The following is a 15,744-nucleotide window of genomic DNA, read 5'->3' as shown; positions in this document are numbered from 1 at the left end:
CCACTTCCGTAGAGAAATTACTGACCACATTCTACCACAGACCATGCTCAAAACTTTGCATATTTTTTATCGTCTAGACTTTATGCTCCCAGGGAACATCAATCAGCACTGTTAATGCTTCTTTCATACTGCATGTTGTAAATGCAGAGAAGGTGACTTTGCAAGATAATGACAGCTGTCTCCTCAATATCCATTTCTCCCTTCTCCTAATGTAATGAAATTTTTAGTTGGGTCTACGGCCTCCAAGAAAAAAGACTACATATTCCAGCCTCCTTTGTAGCTACATTCAGCCATATGACCAATTTCTGACCAATGGGATATAAGCTGAAGTTGTAACTTCTGGGTTATGTCACTGAAGGGAACGGGTGTGTCTTTGCCTTCGTATTTTCCTTTTGTTTGAGAGAATGCAAGTGAGTAGTTCTTTCAGAGCTGTCTCAACCAGGCAGAGAGGGACAACACCCCAGAAAAGACAGAACAAGAAGAGAGCAGTTCAGAGCCTGACACCAGGGAACACGGTGTAAGCCTAACAATGCAGCATTGCAAGGAGCAGGTCCATACTACCAGTTGAGACTTCAACATTTAGGAGAAAGAAACTTCTCTAGTTTCAGCCACTGCTATGTTTTTGTCTCAATTACATGCAGCTGACTAGATATCTTCACTAATAGCAGTGTTATTGGCAACTTTCTAGTTTATATAATTTTCTAAGGAATAAACGACTTACTATGGGCTACTTGAACAGCATTTTTGCTAGATGCTACAGTAAGCACGATTGCTACCTTTTTTGCATGTTCTTAAATGTCTTAGCTTTCTTTTGGTCAGTATCTGATCTGTGTTGATCTGCACTCAAAAATAATCATAATTTTACAAATAAGTGCCTTGCATCAGGCCAGTATACCACTTTTTCAAATAGGCAAGATCACTCAGCATTTGTGGCCAAACCTTGCCTTGCTCTGTCTTCACAGTGACTTGTTTATCTACCTACTGCTTCTGAACCTTGTTAAAAAACAAAAAGAGAGATTGGTTTCATCTAGGAAGCAGAATCATGAGCTATAACCGGGAAGTCCTCTTCACAGTTTCTAGCTTGGAACTGATGTTAATGGGTATGGAATACTGCCCACAGATTCATAAGGGAAATGTGTTTTAAACAAACATGGGTGTGCGCGGCAAGCTAAATATATCAACGTGATTCATTTTGAACAGCAAGTGATCAAGGATCTAGGCAGGCATGGTATAAACAATAATGTTTCCTGTCACCCCAGTGTAGACATTAATAATAACCGTTCCTCCCTCAAAAGTGTCCCTGTTCACATAATAAATATTATGTTCATGCTAGGACCTCCCAAGGCTCATAGCTCTAACTCAAGGATGTCAAGTCAGAATGAAAGGGGTTCATTTAGTAGTAGAGTCTAAAGAGCCTGTGAAAACAGAACAGAAGGGAGCAGCCGAGGGCTAATGATGAGGAGCTCAGGTCAGGGAAGGAAATGTGAAGCTGGGAGTGGAAAAAAATAGCCTCCCCATCCAGTGAGGTGTGCCTGTTGAAACCACAGTCAAAGAATGGCTGGAGGGACCTCCATTTGCCGGAAGATGTGGTGAAGTGCTAGGAATATGTCTTATCTTGGTGCCTCAGGTTATAGAACTTATTTCTCAAGTTCAGGGATGGCAATAAAGATTTGATTCTTCATTATTTCCTTAATTTAATTTTCAAAGAATTACATCAATCTATCATCAAATACTGTTCACTGGTATAAATCTTTTCCACAGTCCTCCAGTAATTTTAAACTAACTCTACTACTATCACTGTTATTTAGTAATGCATGTGGACAGTTAAAAACAAATGGTATATAATAGCCGTAAATGAGAAGTAAAAGTCATACCTTGGCTTTTCCTCTGTGATAAAGAGTTAAAAACTACACACACACACACACACACACACACACACACACACAATTTTAGTGGTTATAACCAACACTGTAAACTCACCAAAAAAGATAACCCACATCCAAAGACAAAGGAGAATCCACAATGAGAAGGTTGGAGGGGCACAATCGCAATAAAGTCAAATCCCATAACCGGAGGGTGGGTGACTCACAAACTGGAGAACAATTATACCACAGAAGTCCACCCACTGGAGTGAAGGTTCTGAGCCTCATATCAGGCTTCCCAAACTGGGGGTCTGGCAAAGGGAGGAGGAATTCCCAGAGAATTAGATTTTGAAGGCTAGCAGGATTTGATTGCAGGACTTTGACAGGACAGGGGATAACAGAGACTCCACTCTTGGAGGGCACACACAAAGTAGTGTATGCATCAGGACCCAGGGGAAGGAGCAGTGACCCCATAGGAGACTGAACCACACCTACCTGCTAGTGTTGAAGGGTCTCTGCAGAGGTGGGGGGCAGGTGTGGCTCACCATGGGGATAAGGACACTGGCAGCAGAAGAAGTTCTGAGAAGTACTCCTTGGCGTGAGCCCTCCGGGAGTCCACCATTAGCCCCACAAAAGAGCCTCTAGGCTCCAGCACTGGGTTGCCTCAGGCCAAACAGCCAACAGGGAGGGAACTCAGCCCCACCCATCAGCAGACAAGCAGATTAAAGTTTTAGTGAGCTCTGCCCACCATAACAACAACCAGCTCTACCCACCAACAGTCCCTCCCATCAGGAAGCTTCAAAAAGCCTCTTAGATAGCTTCATCCACCAGAGGGAAGACAGCTGAAGCAGGAAAAACTGCAATCCTGTAGCCTGTGGAATGAACGCCACATTCACAGAAAGATAGAGAAACTGAAAAGGCAGAGGACTGTGTACCAGATGAAGGAACAAGATAAAACCCCAGAAAAACAACTAAATGAAGTGGATACAGGCAACCTCCCAGAAAAAGAATTCAGAATAATGATAGTGAAGATCATCCAGGACCTCAGGGAAAAAAAAATGGAGGCAAAGATCAAGAAGATGTAAGAAAGGTTTGAAAAAGATCTAGAACAATTAAAGAACAAAGAGAGATGAACAATACAATAACTGAAATGAAAAATACACTAGAAAGAATCAATAGCAGAATAACTGAGGCAGAAGAATGGATAAGTGACCTGGAAGACAGAATGGTGGAATTCACTGCCATGGAACAGAATAAAGAAAAAAGAATGAAAAGAAATGAAGAGAGCCTAAGAGACCTCTGGAACAACATTAAAGGCACCAACATTCACATTATAGGGGTCCCAGAAGGAGAAGAGAGAGAGAAAGGACCCGAGAAAATATTTGAAGAGATTACAGACGAAAACTTCCCTAACATGGGAAAGGAAATAGCCACCCAAGTCCAGGAACTGCACAGAGTCCCAGGAAGGATAAAGCCAAGGAGAAACATGCCGAGACACACAGTAATCAAGTTGACAAAAATTAAAGAAAAATTATTAAAAGCAACAAGGGAAAAATGACAAATAACATACAAGGGGGCTCCCATAAGGTTAACAGCTGATTTCTCAACAGAAACTCTACAAGCCAGTGGGGAGTGGCATGATATATTTGAAGTGATGAAAGGGAAGAACCTACAACCAAGATTACTCTACCCAGCAAGGATCTCATTCAGATTTGATGGAGAAATCAGAAGCTTTACAGACAAGCAAAAGCTAAGAGGATTCAGCACCACCAAACAGGCTCTACAAAAAATGCTAAAGGAACTTCTCTTAGTGGGAAAAACAAGAGAAGAAAAGGACCTACAAAAACAAACCCAAAACAATTAAGAAAATGGTAATAGGAACATATATATCAATAATTACCTTAAGTGTGAATGGATTAAATGCTCCAACCAAAAGACGCAGGCTCGCTGAATGGATACAAAAACAAGACCTGAATATATGCTGTCTACAAGAGACCCACTTCAGACCTAGGGACACATACAGACTGAAAGTGAGGGGATGGAAAAAGAAATTCTATGCAAATGGAAATCACAAGAAAGCTGGAGTAGCAATACTCATATCAGATAAAATAGACTTTAAAATAAAGAATGTTACAAGAGATAAGGAAGGACACTACATAATGATCAAGGAATCAATCCAAGAAGAAGATATAACAATTATAAATACGTATGGACCCAACACAGAAGCACCTCAATGCATAACACAACCGCTAACAGGTATAAAAGAGGAAATTGACAGTAACACAATAATAGTGGGGGCCTTTTACACCTCACTTACACCAATGGACAGATCATCCAGTCAGAAAATTAACAAGGAAACACAAGCTTTAAATGACACAATAGACCAGATAGATTTAATTGATATTTATAGGACATTCCATCCAAAAACAGCAGATTACACTTTCTTCTCAAGTGCACAGAGAACATTTTCCAGGATAGATCACATCTTGGGTCACAAGTCAAGCTTCAGTAAATTTAAGAAAATTATAATCACATCAAGCATGTTTTCTGATCACAACACTATGAGGTTAGAAATCAATTACAGGGAAAAAAATGCAAAAAACACAAACACATGGAGGCTAAACAATACGTTACTAAATAACGAAGAGATCACTGAAGAATTCAAAGAGGAAATCAAAAAATACCTAGAGACAAATTACAACAAATACACGATGATCCAAAACCTATGGGATGCAGCAAAAGCAGTTCTAAGAGGGAAGTTTATAGCAATACAATCCTACCTCAAGAAACAAGAAAAATCTCAAACAATCCAACCTTACACCTAAAGGAACTAGAGAAAGAAGAACAAAAAAACCCACAAAGTTAGTAGAAGGAAATAAATCATAAAGATCAGAGCAGAAATAAATGAAATAGAAACAAGGAAAGCAATATCAAAGATCAATAAAATTAAGAGCTGGTTTTTTGAGAATATAAACAAAATTGATACACCTTTAGCCAGACTCATCAAGAAAAAGAGGGAGAGGACTCAAATCAATAAAATTAGAAATGAAGAAGGAGAAGTTAAAATGGACACTGCAAAGCATCTTAAGAGACTACTACAAGCAACTCTATGCCAGTAAAATGGACAACCTGGAAGAAATGGACACATTCTTAGAAAGGTATAACATTCCAAGACTGAACCAGGAAGAAATAGAAAATATGAACAGACCAATCACAAGTAATGAAATTGAAACTGTGATTTAAAATCTTCCAACAAACAAAAGTCCAGGACCAGATGGCTTCACAGGTGAATTCTATCAAACATTTAGACAAGAGCTAACACCCATCCTTTTCAATCTCTTCCAAAAAATTGCAGAGGAAGGGACATTCCCAAACTCATTCTACAAGGCCACCATCACCCTGATACCAAAACCAGACATATACTACAAAAAAAGAAATTACAGACCAATATCACTGATGAATATAGATGCAAAAATCCTCAACAAAATACTAGCAAACAGAATCCAACAACACATTAAAAAGATCATACACCATGATCAAGTGGGGTTTATCCCAGGGATGCAAGGATTCTTCAAAATACACAGATCAATCAATGTGACACACCATATTAACAAATTGAAGGAGAAAAACCATATGATCATCTCAATAGATGCAGAAAAAAGGTTCTGACAAAATTCAACACCCATTTATGATAAAAACCCTCCAGAAAGTGGGCATAGAGGGAACCTACCTCAACATAATAAAGGCCATATACAACAAACCCACCGCAAACATCATTCTCAATGGTGAAAAACTGAAAGCATTTCCTCTAAGATCAGGAACAAGACAAGGATGTCCACTCTTGCCACTATTATTCAACATAATTTTGGAAGTCCTAGCCATGGCAATCAGAGAAGAAAAAGAAATAAAAGGAGTACAAATCAGAAAAGAAGAAGTAAAACTGTCACTGTTTGCAGATGACATGATGCTATACATAGAGATTCCTAAGGATGCCACCAGAAAACTACTAGAGCTAATCAATGAATATGGTAAATTTTCAGGATACAAGATTAATGCACAGAAAACTCTTGCATTCCTATACACTAACAACGAATGATCAGAAAGAGAAATTAAGGAAACAATCCCATTCACCTTTGCAACAAAAAGAATAGAATACCTAGGAATAAACCTACCTAGGGAGACAAAAGACCTGGACTCAGAAAACTATAAGACACTGATGAAAGAAATCAAAGATGACACAAACAGATGGAGAGATATACCATATTCCTGGATTGGAAGAACCAATATTTTGAAAATGACCGTACTACCCAAACCAGTCTACAATTTCAATGCAATCTCTATCAAATTAGCAGTGGCATTTTTTACAGAACTAGAACAAAATATCTTAAAATTTTTATGGAGACAACAAAAGATCCCGAATACCCAAAGCATTCTTGAGGGAGAAAAAACAGAGCTGGAGGAATCAGGCTCCCTGACTTCAGACCATACTACAAAGCTACAGTAATCAAGACAATATGGTACTGGCACAAAAACAGAAATATAGATCAATGGAACAGGATAGAAAGCCCAGAGGTAAACCCACGCACCTATGGTCGACTAATCTATGACAAAGGAGGCAAGAATATACAATGGAGAAAAGAGAGCCTCTTCAATAAGTGGTGCTGGGATAACTGGACAGCTACATGTAAAAGAATGAAATTAGAATACTGCCTAACGCCATACACAAAAATAAACTCAAAATGGATTAAGACCTAAAGGTAAGACTTGACAGTATAAAACTCTTAGAGGAAAACTTAGGAAGAACACTCTTTGACATAAATCACAGCAAGATCTTTTTTGACCCACCTCCTAGAGTAATGGAAATAAAAACAAAAATAAACACATGGGACCTAATGAACTTAAAAGGTTTTGCACAGCAAAGGAAACTATAAACAAGATGAAAAGACAGCCCTCAGAATGGGAGAAAATATTTGCAAACAAATCAATGGACAAAGCATTAAACTCCAAAATATATAAACAGCTCATGCAGCTCAATATCAAAAAACCAAACAACCCAATCAAAAGTTGGGCAGAAGACCTAAACAGATATTTTTCCAAAGGAGACATACAGATGGCCAAGAGGCACATGAAAAGCTGCTCAACATCACTAATTATTAGAGAAATGCAAATCAAAGCTACAATGAGGTATCACCTCACACCAGTTAGAATGGGCATCATCAGAAAATCTACAAACAACAAATCCTGGAGAGGGTGCGAAGAAAAGGGAACCCTCTTGCACTCTTGGTGGGAATGTAAATTGATACAGCCACTATGGAGAACAGTTAGGAGGTTCCTTATAAAACTAAAAATAGAATTCCCATATGACCCAGCAACCCCACTACTGGGCATATACCCAGAGAAAACCAGAATTCAAAAAGACATGGACAGAGAGAACAAACGTACAGATACCAAGTGGGGGAAGGGAGGGTGGGATGAATTGGGAGAATGGGATTGACATATTTACACTAATATGGATAAAATAACGAATAAGAACCTGTTGTATAAGTAAATTAAATTAAAAAAATATATATATGGGTCTTTTTCTGGACTCTGTTTCATTTCAGAGGTGCATCTATCTCTCCTTACTTTAATACCATGATGTCTTAATTACTGTCATTTTCTCAATAAGTTTTGATATCTGGTAAACCAAGTTATTCCACCTTGTTCATTAAGATCTTTTTAGTTACGTGTACCTGTACGTTTGCACTTCCATATACATTTTAGAATCAGTTTGTGAAGTGCAACAGATTTAAAATTTTTTTAGAGTTATGTTAAATCTATAGATCAACTTGTAGAAAACTGATATCCCCACATAATTGAGTGTTTTAATCCATAAATATAGTATAGCTCTCTGTGATGGTTAGTTTTTTCTCAACTTGGCAGGGCTAAGGGATGCCCATACAGCTGGTAAAACCTTATTTCTAGCTGTGTCTGTGAGAGTGTTTCAGGACGTGATTAGCATTTGAATCAGTAGACTGAGTAAAGAGATCTTCCCTCACCAATGTGGGCAGGTACCATTCAAGCCATTGAGGGACCAGATAGAAAAGAAGGGCAGAGAAAGAACAGATTCTCTATCTCTTCTGGGGCTGGGACTTCCACCTTCTTCTGCCCTCCCACCTTGGAGCTCCTGGTTCTCAATCCTTCAGACTCCCAAGACTTAAACCAGTGTGCTCCCTACCCCCACCCCCAGCCCTGTTGTAAGTCCTTTGGAGTTGCACTGAATTACACTGCCAGCTTTCCTGTTCTCCAGCTTGTAGACAACCAGTTGTAGGACTTTTCAGCCTCCATGACAACGTGAGCTGATTTCTGTAATAAACCTCTTTAATATATATCTATATACATAAATATCCTATTGGTCTGTTTCTCTGGAGGATCCTTACTAATACATCCTTATTTCAGTCTTCATTAATTGCTCATAACAATAGTTTAGTAATTTCTGTATAGAGGTCTTGCACACATTTAGATTTACACCTAGGTATATGATATATTTGCTCTTATTTAAATGCTATTTTAAAATGATAATTTTCAAAAATGATAAAGGTATGCAAACTCTTTGCTAGGACCCCAATGAAGTAACTGAATAAAGGGGAGAGAGGTTGTGTGAAATGATACAGCAGTGGATTTGTAGGGCAGTGAAACAGTTCTGTATGATATTGTAATGGTAGATACATGTCATTATACATTTGTACAGACCCATAGAAATTACAACAGAAAGAGTGATCCCTAATGTAAACTATGGACTTTAGTTAATAATGATTTATCAATATTGGCTCATCAGTTGTAACAAATGTATCACCTGAATGCATGTCAATAATAGGAGGAAATGTGGGAGGGAGAGTGAAGGGGTATATGGGAACTCTCCACTTCTCATTTTTCTGTAAACCTAAAACTGCTGTAAAAAACCCTATTAGTTAATATATTTTTGGTGCAATTACTGATATTTTACTGATGATGTATATCTACCATCTTATACTGTGATTTATATTTGTCCCTCCTGCTCTTAATCTTCTTTTCTACTGGCTTTGCTATTTCTTTTAAATGGATCAAGTATTAAAAATATATTTTTTCTTCTTCTTTCCTTGTCAGTCAGTTTGGAAGTCATATATATATATAACTTACAAAGCTCTTTCATTGATTACCATAGACTTTACAACATCTTGATGTATGTTTGATTTATCAATTTTTAATGTTTATTGATACCTTATCTACATCCAGGACCTTGGAAGAGGAGGAGGGCATTAAAAACATTAGACCATTTAAAAATCTTTTACCCACTCCCAATTTATTTGCTATTCAGTATGCCATGAGGAATTTTTACTATTGATTAATGAATTTAACATCCATTGACATGTACTCATATATTTAACATTTTTATTCCTCTTTATCCCCTCCTTCAGCTCCAGCTTTATATCAGGAATCATTTCCCTTCTGCCTGAAGAATAACCTTTCCATATATATGTGTGTTTGTGTGTGTATATGTACTATACATTTATTTTATATACATGTTCTATATATGTGTGTGTGTATATATATATATATACACACACACAATGTGTCTACTGTTGAATTCTATCAGTTTTGTTTGTACAAAAAATGTTTTAATTTTATCTTTATTCTTTGAAGGATATTTTTGCTGAGGAAAGTATTACAGGTTGGCTGGTTTCCATTTTTCTAGTCTTAGTCTAATTTTTGGTTCTTTCAAGGTTTCTCTCCTTTCATCTTTGGTTACTTTAAACGTATTCTATTTGCCTTTATTTTTTCTTTTCAGTTTTTGGTTTTCTAAGATGTATTTAAGTGCATTCTTATTTAAATTATTTTGCTTTGGGCTCCTTCGGTTATTTGCATATGTAGATTAACTTCTTTCTTGACTTTTGGAAAATCTAAGGACCTGATCTCTTTCAAATAGTGCAGGTAATGCTAACATAATATCCTCTTTACTTTCTCCTTCTAGCATTTTAATTAAACATATGTTAACATATTTTAACATTTTAAATTCCTCCATTACACAAAAATGCTTATTTTAGAAATTAATATGAAATGCATTATAAGAAAATATTGAAATTTACTTCTAATCTCATATGTCCTGTAGAACAATTCTGTTAAGAACCAAATAAATATCATTAGAATTTTGATTGGATTTCAGTTAACAGTTTATGGTTTTGGAAATAATTTCTATCTTAGCAAAGTTAAGATTTCCTCTCCTGGGGAATGCCATATTCCAATTTAGGAATCTTGGTGCCATTTTATTTGCTTATTTATCTATTTTTAGTGGTAATAGATGGTTTGAAGAAAATTATTTGATTTTTGTATAATTAAATAATAGTTTTACTCTACAGAATTATTCATTTGATGAATGTGTCTTCCTTTCTGGAATCACAATGCTTATTTCTAGCATTGGCTAAAACCTACAGAATAGTACTGGATGGTAGGGCTGAGAGTTGGCATCTTTTCTCCTTTTTAGATAGGTTTATTAAGATATAAATTCACCCACTGAAAATGTACAATTCAATGATATTTAGTATGTTCACAGAGTTGTGCAACCATGATCACAATCACTTTTAGGAGATTTCATCACTGCTCCATATCCATTAGCACTCACCACTATTAACCTTCTACCCTCTCCTCAGGCCCTGGCAACCCCTAATCTACTTTCTGTTTCTATAGATTTGTCTAATCTGGACTTTCCATACAAATGAAGTCATACAATATGTTTCCTTTTGTTACTGACTGCTTTCACTTCCTGGAATTTTTTTCAAGGGTCATCAGTGCTAGATAATGTACCAGTATTTCAGTCCTTTCTTTTACTGCCAAATAATATTCCATTGTATGGCTGTAATATATTTTATGTATCCATTCACTAGATGATGGACATTTGGGTTGTTTCCTTTTTTGGCTATTATTAAGAATGCTGCTAAGAATATTTGTGGACACTTTTATATGGACATATATTTTAATTTCTCTTGGGTATTTATCTGGGAGTGGAATTTCTTGGTCACATAGTAGCTCTGTTTAACATTTTGAGGAACTGCCAAACTTTTTTCTAAAGAAGGTGTCTATTTTACAGAGCCACCAGAAATGTATGAAGGTTCCAATTTCTCTACCACTAGCCAACACTTGTTATTGTCTGTGTTTTTTGTTATAACCATTCTAGTTGGTGTGAAGCGGTATCTCATTGTGGTATTGATTTTCATTTCTCTAATGGCTAAAGATTTTCAGCATGTTTTCATGACCTTATTAGTCATTAGTGTTTCTTCTTTGAAGTAATGTTTGCAGATACTTCACCTATTTTATAATTAGAATATTTGTCTTTTTGTTGTTGCACTGTAAGAGTTATTTATATTTTCTGAATATGAGTATCTTTTCAGAGAATATGAGTTGAAATTATTTTCTCCCATTCTGTGAGTTGTCTATTCATTTTCTTTGTGGTATACTTTGAAGGACACAGGTTTTTAGTATTGGTTTTTATTTCGATGAAGTCAAATTTATTTAGTTTTTCTTCTGTTGCTTGTACTTTTGGTGTTATATCTAAGAAATTAGTGCCTAACCTAAGGATACGAAGATTTACTCCTGTGTTTTATTCCAAGGGTTTTACAGTTTTAGCTCTTACATTTAGTCCTTTGTTCCACTTCTTCAGAAACTTAAAGCCATTTCTATGCTGGGTATCTGTTATTCATTCCCAGTATGTTTCATCTTTAACTCAGTTCTCAAGTAGAAGCAATTTAAAGAGCAGCCCTTCTTGCCTGCTGGAGTTCTATTTGGACTGATGTATACTGCACATGTGTATACTGCAATGAAATCTCAAAGGGAGTTGCCTATCTTCTGTCTCATGGCCAGCCCTGACTCCATCCTTCAACTCTCTAAATTAGGTAGCAGTAGTAGATTCTGCCAGTACCTTCTCTGCCTACCTCCTGTGACACAAACCACCTTCTGAGGAAGAAAGTTTGATTTTCAGTTCTTCTTCAATCGAGGGCCATCTGCAAGTCCCTTAGCAGAAATTGCTTGTAAACCACACATTTCTTTTCTCAAGTTCACAGATGCGTTTTCCCACTTTAATACTCCTTTTGCCAAGCACAATGCTTGGCCTACGGTAGGAGCTCAGTAAATATTTGTTAAGTGAATTGATGAATTTCACCTAATTATTTGAGATATAAACAGAAAATGTGTGGTGAGGAATGGACAGAAGAGGAGTTAAACCCTCTGCTCGAGTCACCATCTTTCTTTGGAATCAGGATATACTTTCCATCAAGCAAAATTCTATGCTTTACACCTTTCTCTATCTTCCAGCCTCAGAACCACCCTTCATCTCCAAGTCGTTTATCTTCTCACTTTGTGGACTCATGTGAATTGTATCCTTTTAACTCCAATCTCTTAGCTCCTCGTTCTGCACACAATTGTCATATCACCTTTCCTGAAGAAATCTGTTTTAATGTTACTTGTTTGTTTGTAACATTGTGATTGACTCTCTCTTGTCTATAAAATAAATGACGCTCTTCAGCGTGGTGGAAATTTTTAAAATAAATTAAAATTAGATGTTTTTCCCCCTTTCTTTTCTTTTTTTTCTTTTTTAATTTATTTATTTTTGGCTGCTTTGGGTCTTCATTGCTGAGCTTGGGCTTCTCTTTGTGGTGGCTTCTCTTGTTGCAGTGGCTTCTTTTCTTGTGGAGCACGGGCTCTAGGTGCGTGGGCTTCAGCAGTGGTGGCTCTTGGGCTCTAGAACGTGGGCTCAGTAGTTGTGGCACATGGGCTTACTTGCTCCGTGGCATGTGGGATCTTCCCAGACCAGGGCTCAAACCCATGTTCCCTGCATTGGCAGGCAGATTCTTAGCCACTGCGCATCCCTTTATTTTCTCCTTTGCTTTGTTTTTATTCCAACAGATATCAAATTCCGCTTTTTTGCCCCAGGGGAGGAATATGGTTGAGCACAAAATAGAAGTAACTGTCCAGAAAATTTCCTCTTTGGCTTTTGTTTCCCCAAAGATTAATAAGCCTATTGAGGAGACTATGCCATGCGTCTAATAGGGAGAGTAGAGAAAAAGAGTGCTTCTGGGGGAGCCATTTCCCTCTGACTAAAGAGAAATTCCCCTGAAATGAAAAGGAAAAAGAGGTCTTTGGGTCTCATGAATGATGAGCCTGGGACTCTGTTTCGTGACTGTGCCTTGGGGAGAAGGCAAGGTTTTAAAGAGAAGTAGCTCTAGGGTTCTGATGTTTGTTAGTTATTGATCCTTTGCCCCAACTATGACATGTAAGCAGCAGAGTCAGTGCACTTGAAAGGAACACATGCCCTGGAACAATGTGCTTCCTGATCAATGACTGATGACCAGAGGTTACATCCCAAGGCTGTGTGGCTGCAGAATTCCCTATATAGTTTGGTGCTGCCCTGGGGAAGGATCCTCAAAAGTGACTTTAGTTGAAATTCCCACCTGTGCAACAGGTCAAAGGCTTCAAGTCAAAATTCATTTTAAAAACTAAGGAAATATTGACTCTCTTGTAGACCAGGGTTTATGCACTTTAAATGTTATCCATTACACTGGACTTTCAGCTCCACGTATTCAGTGTAGTTTACGGTAAACTCACTAGCTACCTAAGAAATCTTCTCTTCGTATTGCAAGACCCAGTTCAAATGGCTATACCTTTAAGTTCCCAAGCAGAATTAACTGCAACCTTATCTTTTTTCTTATAGTGTGTTAAATGTGTATATACCTCCATGAAGCTCCATTATATTTACACATTGTTCTTCCTTATTATAGATGAGCATTAAAAGAGTAGGTTCTATGTCATATTAAGTTCTGTATCCTCATGACCTACCCCTGTAACTGGAGCATACTTTGTGCTCAGTAAAGATTTTTCAAATTATATTATCTTTATTATTCTTTCATTTTTTATTTACAAAAATTTAGCTCCATTGATTAGTTGTGCAAAGACTATGAATTATAAGCTAAGCTACTTGACATAAGAGAAATGTTCTTCCATAAAGCATTTTTCTTTTTTTTTTTTTTTTTTTTTTTTTTTGCGGTATGCGGGCCTCTCACTCTTGTGGCCTCTCCCGTTGTGGAGCACAGGCTCCGGATGCGCAGGCCCAGCGGCCATGGCTCACGGGCCCAGCCGCTCCGCGGCATATGGGATCCTCCCAGACCGGGGCACGAACCCGTATCCCCTGCATCGGCAGGCGGACTCTCAACCACTGCGCCACCAGGGAGGCCCGCATTTTTCTTTTGAGACTGTAATGCTTTCAACTGAAATATCAGTGATCATTTGCATAGTATGCCAAAGGCTTCAGATAAAAGGTAAATAAAATATTCAGTGACATAATTTCCAGGGGATAATATTTACCTTATGTTAAGAAAGCTACTGAGGTCTTGGCAGTGATAAAGAAAAAAATTAAACCAAAAACTCTCCATCCAGATGAGGAAAGCATAACAAGGACAAATTTCAGCATGATTTAGTTAATGCATGAGATAAAATTTCTTTTGCTGTATATAAGCAGTGGGACTAGACAGTTGGAAAGAGAAGTTAAATATATCCTTGGGGCTAGAAATGGATTTGGGACAGTAGCTTCTAAATCAATTGCTAGAAGAAAGACCAAGGTTAAGTAGCAGGTCAAGAGACAATGTTATTGGCAAAATTTTAGCATTGTTGTAGGCCAAGAAAAGGTCAATATCTTAAGAAGTGTGGTTTTCCAGCAAGACCTAGAGGTTAGCAGCAAATAAAGTCTGGAAGCAGGACTCTTGGTAGAACTCCAGTTCTTGGGAAGGATGGATAATATGTAGCATCTGTCCAAAGCACTCTTGTCTTCTGTCAACCTCAATCTATTCTTTATCCAAAAGCCAGCGTGTTATTTCTTTTTTAAAAAAAATAAATTTATTTATTTTTGGCTGTGTTGGGTCTTTGTTGCTGCATGCGGGCTTTCTCTAGTTGTGGTGAGCGGGGGCTACTCTTCATTGTGGTGCACTGTCTTCTCATTGCAGTGGCTTCTCTTGTTGCAGAGCACAGGCTCTATGTGCATGGGCTCAGTAGTTGTGGCTTGTGGGCTCTAGAGCACAGGCTCAGTAGTTGTGGCACATGGGCTTAGTTGCTCTGTGGCATGCGGGATCTTCCCGGATCAGGGCTCGAACCCATGTCCCCTGCATTGGTAGGCGGATTCTTATCCACTGCACCACCAGGGATACCCCAGCGTGCTATTTCTAAAGTGCAACTCTGGTCCTGTCACCCCGGACCTCCTGCCTAAAATCCTTTAATGATCCCCTGTTGTCCAAAAGATAAAGTCTAAGCTTCTTAACATGGCACACAAGACTCTTCATTAATTGACCTCTGCTTATTACCTTTCCAGCATCATTGCCATTTCCTGCCCCATACTTTATACTCCACTCACAGAGAACTACTGTAAGTTCTTTGATATCAAAATGCTTTGGGTTCAAGTGATTGCAATTGAATTCAAACTGGCTTCAGTAAAAAGAAGAATTTGTTGACTCCAAAATTTAAGAGGATCAGACATCCAGTCCTTGGAGAGGGTAGGGATGCTGCTATATGCCTGACCAACACTTGGTACTTAAGACGTGAACACTACCAGAGCTCTTTTGAACCTCTCTTAACTTTGCTTTTGTCTATTTATTAGATCCATTCTCTCTTAACACTAGTTGTAGGGGATTGAATACTGTCTGTCCCCTTTCCCCCCCAAATTCATGTCCACCCAGAAGCTCAGAATGTGACCTTATTTAGAACTAGTGTCTTTGCTGATATAATTAAGATGAAACCATACTGGATGAGTGTGGGCCCTAACTCCAGTAACCAGTGTCCTTCTAAGAAGAGGAGAGGATGCACAGATGTCCACAGAGGAGAAGGCCAT

This window comes from Mesoplodon mirus, assembly GCF_964341445.2.
Source record: "Mesoplodon mirus genome assembly, chromosome: X".
In the NCBI taxonomy this organism is placed as follows: Eukaryota; Metazoa; Chordata; class Mammalia; order Artiodactyla; family Ziphiidae; genus Mesoplodon; species Mesoplodon mirus.
The sequence above is the reverse complement of the archived record's forward strand: the minus strand, read 5'-3'. Positions refer to the sequence as shown.